This window comes from Euphorbia lathyris, chromosome 6, assembly GCF_963576675.1.
Source record: "Euphorbia lathyris chromosome 6, ddEupLath1.1, whole genome shotgun sequence".
Lineage (NCBI taxonomy): Eukaryota > Viridiplantae > Streptophyta > Magnoliopsida > Malpighiales > Euphorbiaceae > Euphorbia > Euphorbia lathyris.
The window spans coordinates 42,840,680-42,855,608 of NC_088915.1; the positions used below are offsets into that span (position 1 = coordinate 42,840,680).

The 14,929-nt window shown below is 38.8% G+C and overlaps 1 non-coding gene across 1 annotated transcript; it reads left to right on the top strand.

Annotated features, from left to right (window-relative positions):
- Nucleotides 1-11,979: 11,979 nt before the first annotated feature.
- LOC136234457 (small nucleolar RNA R71) lies at nucleotides 11,980-12,086 on the top strand. Its single transcript, XR_010691340.1, has one exon. It is a non-coding gene; the product is annotated as a small nucleolar RNA R71 (small nucleolar RNA).
- The last annotated feature ends 2,843 nt before the right edge of the window (nucleotides 12,087-14,929 follow it).

The following is a 14,929-nucleotide window of genomic DNA, read 5'->3' on the forward strand; positions in this document are numbered from 1 at the left end:
AAAAGTTATATTTGATGCTACTGGATGTAAAATATACGAGGGTAAAACTAATGAGTTAATCTTAACCGCCCCTCGGATAGACAATGTCTTTGTGCTAAACCTCGAAAAGAAGTTTTCAAAAACTGTATGCTTAGTCACAAAGGAAGAAAATTCCTGGCTATGGCACAGGAGACTTGGTCATGTAAGCATGGACCTCCTGGCCAAATTAGCAAGAAAGCAATTGGTTGAGGGACTGCCTGAACTTAAATTTCAAAAAGATCAATTATGCCATGCCTGCCAAGCTGGAAAACAAACCAAGCAATCTTTTCAAAGTAAAAACATTGTCTCAACTAAGCGTCCGTTAGAAATTCTACACTTGGATCTCTTTGGTCCAGTCCAGCCGCTGAGTCTGGGTGGAAGAAGGTTTTCCTTGGTTATTGTAGATGATTTCTCTCGATACACATGGGTTATCCTGCTGACCAGTAAGGATGAGACCTTTGAGACATTTTCAAACTTGGTTAGAAAAATTGAAAATGAGAAAGACCTAAAATTAGCTCATATCCGTAGTGATAACGGTGGAGAATTCAAAAACCAAAAGTTTGTTGAATTCTGTGAAGCCAGCGACATTGACCACAATTTTTCTGCTCCTAGAACACCTCAGCAAAATGGGGTTGTAGAAAGGAAGAACAGAACTCTGGTTGAAATAGTCAGGACAATGCTGGATGAGCATAGGCTTCCAAAGTATTTTTGGGGTGAGGCTGTTAACACAGCATGCTACATTCTTAATAGGGCTCTAGTTAGACCTATACTCAAGAAAACCCCCTATGAACTTTGGAAAGGACGAAAGCCCAATATTGGATACTTTCGTGCCTTTGGCTGTAGATGTTTTATTTTAAATACCAAAGATAGCTTAGCAAAGTTTGATTCAAAAGCTGATGAAGCTATCTTTCTGGGCTACTCAACAAACATCAAAGCATACAGAGTTTTTAATAAGCGAACTCAAGTTTTAGAAGAGTCAATACATGTAGAGTTCGATGAAACTGACCCTGCAGGTAGATACCAGCCGCTGACCGAAGATGATCCAAACTCAGTAACCATCGCTGACTCAGAACCAGCTACTGAGTCATTCACGAAAAGGCTGACCAAGAGTAAGAGTGAACCTAAGATTACTTTTACTGACCCATCTACTTCTGCAGAGATTGTTGAAACAGGAACAGCACAAGACATGAATCTACCCAAAGAAAGATGGACTCCTAAAGGGCACTCCGAAAGTGCAATCCTTGATTCTGCTGGGAATACCCTGATGACGAGGAATCAACTCAGGAAATACCTCAGCAATGTTGCTTTCGTCTCAGTACAAGAACCGAAGAATTTCGCTGAAGCTGAGTACGATGAATTCTGGATGAACGCAATGCAAGAGGAGCTCGATCAATTTCGAAGAAATGATGTATGGGAGTTAGTGCCTCATCCAAAGAGTCAAAAGACCATCGGAACAAGATGGGTCTTCAAGAACAAGATGGACGAACAAGGAAACGTAGTAAAAAACAAGGCAAGACTTGTAGCTCAGGGCTACAGTCAGCAAGAAGGTATAGACTACGGTGAGACCTTTGCCCCAGTGGCAAGGCTGGAGGCAATTAGAATATTATGTGCATATGCATCTTACATGAATTTTAAATTATTCCAAATGGATGTCAAAAGTGCATTTCTTAATGGAGTTATAAACGAGGAGGTTTATGTAAATCAACCTCCAGGTTTTGAGGACCCTAAGTTCCCAAACCATGTTTACAAACTCAAAAAGGCTCTGTACGGCCTCAAACAAGCACCACGTGCTTGGTACGAGAGGCTGACCAGTTTCCTGCTGACTAGAAATTACGTCAGGGGCAAAGCTGATACAACCTTATTCATTAAGAAAAAGGGTAAAGATACCCTGCTGGCCCAAATTTATGTTGATGATATAATATTTGGTGCAACTAACGAATCAATGTGCAAGGAGTTTAGCAAACAAATGCAGACTGAGTTTGAAATGTCTATGATGGGAGAACTCAACTTCTTCCTCGGTCTTCAAATTAAACAAGGAAACAATGGCATCTTCATCAGTCAAGCAAAATATGCCAAGGAGATCTTAAAGAAATATGACTTGGAAAATTGCAAGCCAATATCCACTCCTATGGGCACTGACACTGTCCTCTGCGCTGATGAGAATGGTAAGCCAGTAGACAGCAAGTTATACCGAGGTATGATTGGCTCTTTACTTTACTTAACAACAAGTAGACCGGACATTCAGTTCTCAGTATGTTATTGTGCTAGATATCAAGCTAACCCTAAGGAATCCCATTACATAGCTGTAAAAAGGATCCTTAGATATTTGCAAAGCTCAGTAAATGCAGGTATGTGGTATCCAAATACTCATGACTTTACACTCATCGGATACACTGACGCTGACTATGGATAAGACAAGCTGGAAAGAAAAAGCACCTCTGGAGGATGCCTATTCCTAGGAAGCTGTCTTGTATCTTGGTTCAGCATGAAGCAGGCGTCAGTAGCCCTGTCCACAACTGAAGCTGAGTACATTGCTGCTGGAAGCTGTGTTGCTCAGGTCCTTTGGATTAAGCAACAGCTTGAAGATTATGGTGTTCAAACAAAGACAATTGAAGTCAAATGCGACAACAAAAGTGCAATTGACCTCTCAAAGAACCCAATCCAGCACAGCAGGATGAAGCATGTCAGCATAAGACATCATTTCATCAGAGATCATGTACTTAAGTAAGAAATTAAGCTGACTTATGTCCCAACGGACGAACAGCTGGCGGATATCTTCACGAAGCCACTGGCTCGTGAGCAGTTCAGCATACTGAGAGAAGCAATTGGTATGTTTAATCCTCTTCAGTAAATTTATGTGCATAAATGATTATTGAATGCTGAGTGAATTACATGCTGAATGATTTATTGTTTGCTGAGTATCTCTTGAAACTGACTGAATATACAATACTGAGTAAACTTGCACACTGAGTAAATTAGTTTAGAACTTGAACTTAAAATCATCCTTAAATAATGCACTGACCTCTCAGAATATCAAACGCTTGACATTTTAAATACTGAGTGATTAATCCGTTAGCATAAATTCCAAGCACGCGTATAACCTAGGATGACGTATTCGCCGTAATGTGTCATAAATGCCAGGATCCCTGTCGATACATGATCCCAAGGCAACTGACACATGGATTTGGTTAAGATCCACACCGTTCAACTCGTCTATAAATCATGGGCAATTCCCCATCTTTTACTCCTTACGCTCAACAAATCCTTAAGGCTACGAAATCACCCAAATTTCTCTCTCTCAAATACCTCTATTCTCTCCATCTTAGAAGCATGACTAAGCTATCCTTCAACGTCTCCGGTGCCGGCCAAAATAAGTCAAGCTCCGATGAACCTTCACGAAACCCCTCTACACCGAGCAAGGGTAAAACTGGCCAAACCTCTGGCCAAGGGAAAGCTGTTAAGATCAGGACCTACTCAAAGGTCTTCGACAATGTACGTGAATGGAAGGTAGAACCCTCTAGATGGGTTTCGGAGCACTTTGTACAGAACGAACAGCCATTTGCTGAGTGGATTTCCAAGAATGAATGGACTGGGCTGTTCTCGATCAGGGATGAGACATATCCTGACCTAGTGAGGGAATTTTACCACAACCTCAAGGTTGCCAGTGACTCCGCCGACTACCTGAGCACTGAAGTAAAAGGGAAAACCATCTTCATCAACCCTCTGTACATAGGAAATCTCCTCCAGCTCAAAACTGAGGGAGTAAGGCTGAGAAAGTCAGGAGATCAGGACAAGACCGACTACGTCCATACCTTCTGCAAACCTGAGGGTCAATCAGGAGAGATCTCAGCATCTTCAATGGGACAGCATCAGAAGATGGCTCACTACCTGCTGAGCTATTTCATTTACCCAAAGATCAACTGCACTACATCAGCAACCAACTTTGAACAGTGCTTCATATGGCACATGCTGACGTACACCCCCATCAACATGCCAGTTTTCTTAGTTGCTGGGTTCCTACGCAGCACGGGTACAATGAGGTTGGGATCAATCATCACCAGGATCCTCATCGACCACAAGATTGACCTCGAAGGTGAGGAATATTTTAGAGCAACTGAAATCACAGCTGCCTCGCTGAGGGCACTTAAATTTGGACAGCCCCTGAAGAAAGGAAAAGCTGCTGCTGCTGCTGGCCAAGCTGATCAGACTGAGGAGACTATTGCTGAGCCTAAGAAAGGGCGAAGAACTAAGGCCCCAGTTTCTCGCAAGAGAAAATCTGCTGAGGCACCTAATGATGTGTCTCCAGCAAAAAGGCAGAGGTCAGCTGGAAAGTCAGCTGAGAAGAAGAAGCAGAAGTCTTCAACACTGGCACCTCTCGACGTCATGCCGACAGATTTTATTGTACCGGGTGATTCTCACTTCACTCAATGTCAAGGCACTGATGCTGAGGGAACTGAGGTCCAGTTAGATGACCACTTCATCTCCCAAGTTAAGGAAGAACTTGATGGAGATAATATTAAAGAAAAAGAAGAAGAAGACGATGAAACCAGCGGTCAAGATGACGCTGAGGAGTCTGAAGAGTATGACAGCGAAATTGAAGCTGAGGACGCTAACACTGGGTTAGCTGGTGGAGCTGTGCAGACTGACACTGAGTTAGCTGCTGGAATTGAGCAAGTGGATCAAGCTGACCAGACCCATAATGAGGAAAAAGAACCTACTCACTCAGAAGAACCTGCTCATCATACCTATCCACCACATAGAAGGCGAAAGCTGGTTAAGGCCAGTGAGAAAATGGTCAGTGAACCCCCTTTGCAATCACCATCTATTCCTGAACTTGTCCTCTCCAAGACAACAAAGGATCCTTCTACCGTCCAATTAAAATTTTTCAAACGGCCCTCAACTTCCTCTACTACAACGCCGTTGGAAAAACAAGCCTCTGTTTCTTCTCAACAAGAACATGCCGAGCATCATACTTCCACTACTTTAACCAGTCAGGTTGAACCGACCACTGCTCATGCTGTCTCCTCAAGCATGGTGCTGACTCCCCATCCTTCTGTCGTCAGCACAGACAGTGTTCGAGTTAACACCTCTACAACCAATCTCTCTGCCGATCACACAACAATTCCTCCATCTCAAGTGCAGATTGAGCAAACTCATCCTGTCACTGACCAGGGTACTCCTCTCACACCCTTCTCTTCTGGTCATACGGATGTACATAGGGATGCCACTGAGTCCGGCAAGAATCTCATCGACTCAATGCAAGCTCTCATCCAAGATCTTCAACAGTCTGCTTCACCTGCTGCTGGATCCTCATTCCTAGAGACAACTCAGCTCTCCCAAGTCACTCTACTTCTCAACGAAGTCAAGGGACTCAAGGACCTGCTGAATGTCGTCTTATCATTTCAAGCCCAGCAAGCAAAGCAAGACTCACTTGCCAAGTTGGTAGAGATTCAACTGTCCACAATTCAACATCTGAACTCGCTACATCAGCAAGTCCAGAGGTTATCTGCTGTGAACACTGACTACGCCACTTCCTTAGAACTGAAGATGCTTTTTGCTCAGCTGCATACTGAGCAACTCAAGACAAATGAGCAAATGGTGTCCTATAGTCAGTGCTCAGTTGAGCTTGAGGCTGTCAGGCTACTTAACCTGAACAAGCAAGAAATAGATACTGACGCGTTGAAGCAGAATGAATTGCTGTCCCTCGCACAACAATCCTTCAACCATATCCGTCATAATAATATTCAACGACATCACTATGACTCAGCACTTCTGAAGACATTCCACCAAGTCTTCGCTGGCCTCTCTGAAGCTCTCATCTGGCAAGCCAAAGCTCAAGCCTTCAGTGTAAATATGCTCAGTGCTGCTGATCTTCATATACCAGTAGAAGTCTCAGCTGATGGGGTTGCCATTTTTGATGGCGTGAATGAAAGTGCTGACAAACTCAAAGAGCTTTCACAAGAACTAACTCGCGCTGTCTTAACCGATGCGTTTAAGCTCCCTGAAGTTGACAAAATGGGGGAGAAAGCGCAAGCTGCTAAAGCTCAGCATGAGCAACGTCAGTACAAGAGAAGTCAGTCACAGGGCAAGAAAAAGAAATAGTTAGGCTAGGTCTTAATTTTTGCTAATTTATTTCTTTTGCTGTGCAACTGCTGACTTCTATCAATATATCATACTTCCTTTTCTTATTCAAATACTGAGTTATGATATATGCTATTAAGTACTGAGTTATTATGTATCTTCGTTATATCAGCTATGCTTAACACTTATAATATTTATTGACTAAATGATATGCTGATAACATGTTTGACATCATACTATGATCTTATGATACATTCTGATAAAGAACTCATTGAACAATAATTTGCTCAGCGCGCTCTGTCACTATACATTACTTCTGCTGAATTCTGAGTAAAATAGAATATGACCCATAAGCTGACCTATACCTGAAATCTGATCTTAGACTTATTCAGTTAAACCTTAGAATGTTTAGAATAAAACTAAGTCAGTAGTTCAGTCCTTACGGGGGAGTTCACTTAATTAAAAAGGTCAACTATCATGGGGGAGCTCATACTGAGTTCCTTGCTGAACAGTTTTGCCAACATCAAAATGGGGGAGTTTGTTGAAACACCTTTCCACATAATTTTGATTTGACAAAATTGTTTAAGTATAAATTAGAATACATATTCTAAACACACTAAGTTTAAATGCGTTGATTTATTCTACTAATGTGTTTGTTCAATGTTGAGTATAAATGTTATAAGTCATAAGGATTGGAAGGCCCAAGCCCAATACGGAAGCCAAGGCCCAAGTCAAACAACTCAGTACACTCGGCCCGCGTATGTCAAGACGTTGTCGTTTTGGACAAAAACGCAACTCAGCAAACGGAAGGATCTAGAAGACCTTCGGGAACAACTTCAAGATGAAGCTGCTGAGTAGTCTCGACAAAGCGTACAAGACAGCAGCTGGCAAAGGAAAACTTCCAGACAAAGTATTTCCTCTTTTGGCAAAGTTCAGACGACACAGTATGCTGTCCAGTTGACTTTACCATAAAAGGAGAGACCATCTGCTGTGCTGACCGAGGACAGAAGATACATGATTATGATTGGCCGAGAGCTCTGTGCAAGTCAGGATGACAACGACATATAGCCGTTTCCCTCCAACGGTTATTTCGAAATTCGAAATGACCGAATGACCAGACGTCTCTATAAATAGTGCCATCACAAGATACAGAACTTGATCAAGCCATTACGCTGTCCAAATCTCCACAAGTTCTGCAAGCAAGAAGCAAAGAAAAATTCTTACACTACATTTTCATATCTGTGTAAAAGTCTAGAGTGATTGTTTTTCAATCATCTAAGGTGTTCTAGCAATTGTTGTTTAGGACAAAATCTTTATCATTTCTAGAAGTAGAAAGGAGAGGCTGAGTACTCGGTTTTAAGTACTCAGCGGAGAGATTAGGATTGAGTAGAAGTATAGAGGAAGGTACTCTTGTCATACTCAATTGCTGATATTGTAAAAGGTTTGAGGCTCTACCTTTAAAGAGCTCAGTAGAGGATTTGAAATCTCGGAAGTGTTCCGGGGACAGGATGTAGGCTTAGAAGAAGCCGAACCTGGATAAATCTGCTGAGTGAAGTTTTCTTAAACCTTAACTCCTTATTTATATTGCTTGCTCAAAACAAACTAAAACTGACCAAGTAAAAGAGGTCAAGCTGAGTTGTGCGCTACAAACGAGCAGGTTCAGGAATAGACTCTAAGTGCTATTTCCTGACCTAAGCAACGAAGCTGTCCTAGTCACTAGTTGACTAAGCCAGTGTCTTGCTGAGTGTTAAGTGCCGCTGTTTTATAAACTTTTCTTAAAGAAAAGAAATCTGCCCAAATTATTTTAAAAAAGGTAAAATAGTTCCTAACCCCCCCTTGGAACTATATTTGCAACCTTACAAGGGACCAACAGTTCACGTAGGTATTAATTCACCTTCGTCATTCCTTACTACAATTATGCCTCCCTTTTTAGGTACGCAATGGATTGGACTAACCCATTCACTATCCGAAATAGGATAAATGATTCCATTGTCTAAAAGTTTAGTAATCTCATTTTTTACTACTTCTTTCATATTGGGATTTAAGCGTCTTTGCCTATCCGCTATAGGTGGCTTATCTTCTTCTAAATGAATTATGTGCATTACAATACTAGGATTAATTCCTTTTAAGTCTAAAATTTTCCATCCCATACTTCCTATTCTATTCTTAACAACTTCTTTCAATTTCTCTTCTTGGTCATTAGTTAGTTTGTTAGAGATAATTATAGGAAGAGTATCACTTTCGCCTAGGAAAGCATACCTCAAATGGCTTGGTAACTCTTTAAGTTCTAACTTAGGGGGTACTACAATTGAAGGCGGAACTGGTCCATCTTCTCGAATCAAAGGCTCTGGGTCCTTATCTTCTAATTCTTCTCCCACTATAGGTTCTATTATTTCTTCTTTTTGAACAAAGTCATTAACAGATTCTTCAACTAAGTAAAGTTTCATACAAGCAAATTCCTCCATAGGATACTGAAGGAAAATAGGCAAACGTTTGGCAGCAGAAATATAAAAATTTTAACCTTTTTCCATTAACCCAAGATCCATTAATCGTTATTTCATATAAAGAGGGATAAAAGGAAATACCTTTTGATGTTCTATCTACCGTTGCAATCGAAGTGCTCACAATTCTTACTTCGAGTTCCCGAGCACAAGACAAAAACACAATTCAAAACCAAGTTAGAATTCAACCGTATGAAAACAATCAAGAATAGATTGCCTCTAATTAATCAACACAAGATCAAGGAATAGAGAAAGAGATTAATAATCAATTGAAACGGAAGGAAGCGGTGAATAATCTCATCCTCAATAGGGGGTCGAAATTCTCTCTCTTCGGTAGACTATAGCTTGACCAAAATTTACATATAAGGGGGGTATATATACTCTCTTTTATGTAAAGCCTAGTTAGATAGAATTAGGTTACTGAATAAGAATTTAATTCGGAATATAATTCTTATTTATTATCTATAATTATATCTTAATATAAAGATAATAATAATAACCTTTTAGGATAATAATATGAGCAATTTAATCTCATTAAACCTCCTAACTTATTTATCCTTTAATTAATTTAATTCACAATCATAATCTAATTAGGATTGCTTTAAAATCAAATTAATTTCTTTATGTATTTTACATACATAAAATCGCCCCCCTTAAGTACTGGGCCTTAGTGGACTCAGTTGGGCTTCCGTCAATCAATTAATATCTGTTTCTCTTTTGGGCTCCAAGTCTTATGTGTGACCCATTAGGTTCATATTGCTTCTAGCCGTATGCAACTATTAAATTAATTTTCTCAGAATTATATTTAATCTTTGCATAACGGAATGAGTACGCGAAATGTGATTAGCAAATCTGAAACATTCTGCCAGAGCTATAAGAAGATATGTTGATTCTGTCGTTGACCTTTCCGTATTAGTTACAGTATAATTCGATCCTTTATCAACTACATCCTTGAACTGAATCTTATGACTATGGATAATGTCAAGTCACATATATCGAGACGTTCGTTTTACTTGTACAGGCCGAGTTAACTCCAATTAGATAGGTTAAGTGAAATCTGTATTTCAAGTCTTAAGCTATCACCTTGCAAGGATTTAGAGTCAAGTCTTCCACAAGCGATCCTTGGACGTATCTCCCATTTATCGGGAGTGACAAATGCTCAATCCAATGTATAACTATCCTGCAATTACTTCCAGTGATACCCAACGTCTGTCGTTCACACCCCAGAGTCATCTCTGTTATGGATCGTGTTACAACAGGATCAAAGCATCACATTCCATAATCTAGAATCACTAATTAACATTCCTTTGAGTCTGAGGATTACTTATACCTATTAATACTAATGAGATGAACAGGTGACAAGGATAAATCTACCCATCCTGTTATCTCAAGTCGGGTCCCCAATCCTAATGAACTCCCTTTCATTGGATCCATGTAACTGTCCAGACATCTGCATATCTGAAGCTTGTGAGATCAGCTCTCTGTCTCGACAGAAGACATTGTTACATGCAAGTCTCAACAGTGATATGTCAATCCTATTTCTAAACATATTACTTGACTTGGGGTGGTTTTAAGTTTATTAGTTTATTATAAAGTTTCGTCTCACTTCATACTTGTATGAACACTTTATAATCACTTTAAACAAACTTAGGGATTTCCTTTTATTAGACTTATTTAGTTCTTAAAAGAGGTTGCATTTATCTAGTTTATGAAACCATATCTATTTAAAACAAATGATGTAAAGAACACTTCATTTACATTAAGTTTATATCCTAGAACAATTGTCTATAGGACACTAAACCCCAACAGATACTTCATCGCTTTGTTCATATTAAACTCGATCTTATCTTCACCTATCCTTAAAACTACTTTTCCTTCCGACACATCGACTAATGCACGTCCCGTGTTCATAAATGGTCTACCAAAGATTAGTGGACAATTAACGTCATATGCAAAATCTAATATAAAGAAATCGGTAGGAAAAATAAATTTATCAACTTTAACTAAAACGTCCTCAATTATACCATATGGTCTCTTAGTGGTTTGATCCGCTAATTGCAAAACCATATTGGTATGCTTGATAGCTTCTTCTAAACCTAACTTGTTAAAAATAGACAACGACATTAAGTTAATACTTGCTCCTAAATCACAAAGACAACTTGGGAATTCAATATCTCCCAACTTACACGGGATGGTGAAACATCCGAGATCTTTGAGTTTAGTGGGCAAATTGCTTGACACTATTGAACTACAGTCTTCAGTTAATGATATAGATGAAACTCCTTCGCAACTGATCTTCTTGGAAATCAAATCTTTTAAGAACTTACCATAGTTAGGAATCTGCGTTATCGCATCCATAAACGTCAAATTAATATGCAAATTTTTAAGTTTGTCAAAAAACGTTAAAAGTTGTTTGTCATAATCCTTGTTTCGGACTTTGTGTGGAAAAGGTGGTTTGGGTACAAAAGTTTTTGTACTTGAATCAATAGGTGAACTTTTTGCATTTATTGTATCTTCTTTGGATTTTGTTGGTAAATCAGTTCCATGTAAAGTAGAATCTCCGGGCATTTCTGGACCTAAGTAATTTTTCCCTGAACGAAGAGTGGTAGCCTTTACATGCTCTTTCAGATTTTCTTCTATATGGCTGGGAAGACTTCCCTCTTTTCGGGATGGAATTGATTTAGCAATTTGTCCAATTTGAACCTCCAAATTATGAATGCTAGATGAGTGGTTTTTAATAAGCTGGTTGAATTTATTCTCGATCCGTTTAAAACCATCATTGTGATTACTTACTTTTCCACTGATATCGTCTATAAATTTGTCGATTTTAGAAGATAAAGTGCTAATCGTATCTCTTGATTGATTTTGATAATTATTGGTACGATTTTGATTAGCATTTGCATTATTATTATTATCTTTCCAGTTAAAGTTAGGATGATTCCTCCATCCAGAATTATAAGTACTAGAGTAAGGATTATTAGTTTGGCTTTGCCCTTGGACAAAATTTACCTATTCAATCTCATCCATACCTTCGTAATCCACATCCATTTGGATTGGATTACCATTGGTATCGCACGGTGCCATAAACCTATCAATTTTGTGCGATAAGGCAGAAAATTGGGCTTGTAACATTGCGACTGGATCAAGATTCACTATACCTTTAACTGTTGGTGTGGATGTTGAGGATGATGGTTTCGCCACTGGTATGTGTCCACGTTCTGCGGGCCACATACTTCTATTGATTGCCATTTCCTCCAAAAGTTCTCTTGCTTGGGCGGATGTCTTCTTCATAAACAGCCCTCCCGACATAGCATCTAATGAACCTCTAGTTGTAGGATTTATCCCATTATAAAATGTTTGCATTAAAAGTGCATCGGGTAATTGGTGGTGTGGGCATAAATGTTGAAGTTCTTTAAAACGTTCCCAAGCTTCATAAAGAGTTTCATTATCATTTTGAGAAAAAGATGTTAACTCTTTTATGACTCTTGCGGTTTTTGCTAAAGGGAAATATTTTGATAAAAATGCTTGGGCTAGTTCGTCCCAAGTTTCGAATGTTGCGGCTGGCATAGAAGTTAACCAAATTTTTGCCTTGTCCTTCAAAGTGAAAGGAAAGAGGCGAAGTTTGACTGCTTCGGCAGGCACATCTGTCATTTTGAAAGTGTCACAAATTTCTAAGAAATTTGTCAAATGGGCATTTGGATTTTGGTTAGGTAGTCCATAAAACGTTACATTGTTTTGCAACATATTAAGTAAAGCTGGCTTAATTTCAAATTGGTGTGCGTTTATTGGGGGTCTAACTATACTGTTTGTTACACAGGCCACTCCCGGCCCAGCGTAATCCATAAGTGTTGCCATATTTTCTGGCTGTGGTTCTGAATTTTGTTTCTCTTTGTTTTTCTTTTTATTTTTCTTTAAGGTCTTTTCAATTTCTGGATCTAATGGTTTTGGTGGAATGCCCGAACTTCGAGAACTACGTGTGAACTTGAAATTTTTGCACGAACCAAGACTACCTTCAAAACAGCATTTGAAAAATAAATATGTTAGTAAATAAAAATAAGTAAAATATAAAAGTTAAAATAAGTATGTATAAACCTAGATTCGAAATAAAACACGAAAAATCTAAATTTTTGTAGAAAATTTTGGCGTTCCCCGGCAACGGCGCCAAAAACTTGTTGAGCGATTTCCGCAAGTGCACGGTTTTGCTTGTAGTAATAAAAAGATATCGATTCTACAGGGAACGTATTTTCACAAAAACTTGTTTAACATAGTTTAAATACGACTTAAGGTTTATAAAATAGATAATCATTAATTGAATTTGGTTTTGAGATCAAATTAATAAGAATCAAATTGGAGAATATGTAGAATGTTAGAAATCAATTCTGTTTTGAGTATGGATTACAAAACAGAAACGTTTAGTGTTTAAAATAAGAGAATAATTGTATTCGTTTGCATTAAGCAAAACAAAAAACAACTTTAAACTTTGTAAAAATTATAAAAGTGTAATAACGTGAACTCCTTCAATTAAAAGGCTTTGAACCATAGAGAATCCTCCTACGGTCGGGCAAGATTGCTACCATAACCAAATTAATACTTATTTCCGATAAGCCGACTTAACGATCATATCGTCCTTAAGAATGAATTTGCCTAAGTGTTCAACAAATTTTCATTGTAAAGATATTGAATTTAACTACGTTTTAATGAAAACACCATAACTCACTTCGGATCATTTACAGAAGTGCTACATAAAATTATATTGAATTGAATGAACTTTATTAGATGAAGTGTGAATTTGATACAAGTTTACAGAGAATAAAAAACATGGAAGCATTCAAAACGACATGAGAGTTTCGGGTCGTCAATCCTTTCCTCAAACCTCGTTAGAGTTTGTCAGGCTCCGGGGTCGAATCCGCTACTTAATCTTCTCGCTGAATCTTCGGAATAGAGATGGTTCTTCTATTGCCAAAATGTAAACTAATCTTCGAACAGATCTTCATCTAAATCTAACTACTACTGTGTTTGTAATTATTGAATAAACAATGTGTGTACATCATATCGTTTTTACAAAATCGAACTTCTAACTCTGAATCGTTTCTGACTCAGAATTTCTGCAAAATTCTGTACTTTAATCTTAATAATCTAACTCTCTCTACAACTCTGAATCAACTCTTTACTTATAGATGTTGAAGAGTCGTGTCTAAGGGTCGTGTCCGCTGTGAAGAGACGTTTCTATCCACCCGAACGGACGCGTTTCTTTGCATTTCAACATGTGAAATCTATGCTGACAGAAAATCTGATGTTACCGAGAATGGTGAATCTCTATCGAGATTAGGGGGCAAGTTTTGGTCTTCAAAAAGGGAAGAGAGAGGTGTCAGGATGACGCGTGTCGCGACTTAGATTAGGGAATCTCGATCGCGACACGAGTGATTATTCCCGTCATTGACTTCATTTCCCATCTTCGTTTCGGTGCGTTTGATTTTCTTCGTTTTTGACTCTTTTCGTAGGGTTTTTCCTTCGTTTTTGACCTCTTTTCGTTCCTATTTGGATTTTACCAAATATTTAGGTACCTTGTATGAAAGAAACATATTCGGTCGTAAAAGTACTCTAAATAATATAAACAACATAAATTCGTAGTAAAACTGATGTAAATATTGATGATATTTTGGGTATATTTTGGGCTTAACAAGTTGCAATCTTCTTTGTTCACCAACAGTCTGTTCCTCAAAATTTAGAAAAGTTAGTGCCCAAAAGGCTCTATGCTCCATTTCTACAGGCAAGTGGCATGACTTTCCATATAACAGTCTAAAAGGGGACATGCCTATTTGTAGGCAGTCCGGTATGGCCAAAACGCATTATCAAGCTTATTGGCCCATTCCTTCCTAGAATTGCCCACGGTTTTTTCTAAAATTCGCTTGATCTCACGATTAGAGATCTCCACTTGTCCACTTGTTTGTGGATGGTAGGGCGTGGCAATTCTATGGTGACTCCATATTTACCCAACAATTTCTCGAACTGGGTGTATTTTTTTTTAAGATACAAAACATTGCAGGTCTGGGTAAGACTTTAGAATATTTTTTCTGTTGCAAAAGTGGGTGCCTTGATCACTAATGATGGCACGAGGTACGCCAAATCGGGCGAACAACCATTTTAGGAACTTAACCACCACTCGTGCATCATTAGTGGGACTAGCAATGGCTTCTACCCATTTGCTTACATAGTCAATAGCCACCAAGATATATCTATTACCATAGGATGAAGGAAACGGGCCCATGAAATATATGCCCCAAATGTCAAAAATTTCACAAACAACTATGTTGTTCAGGGGCATAGCA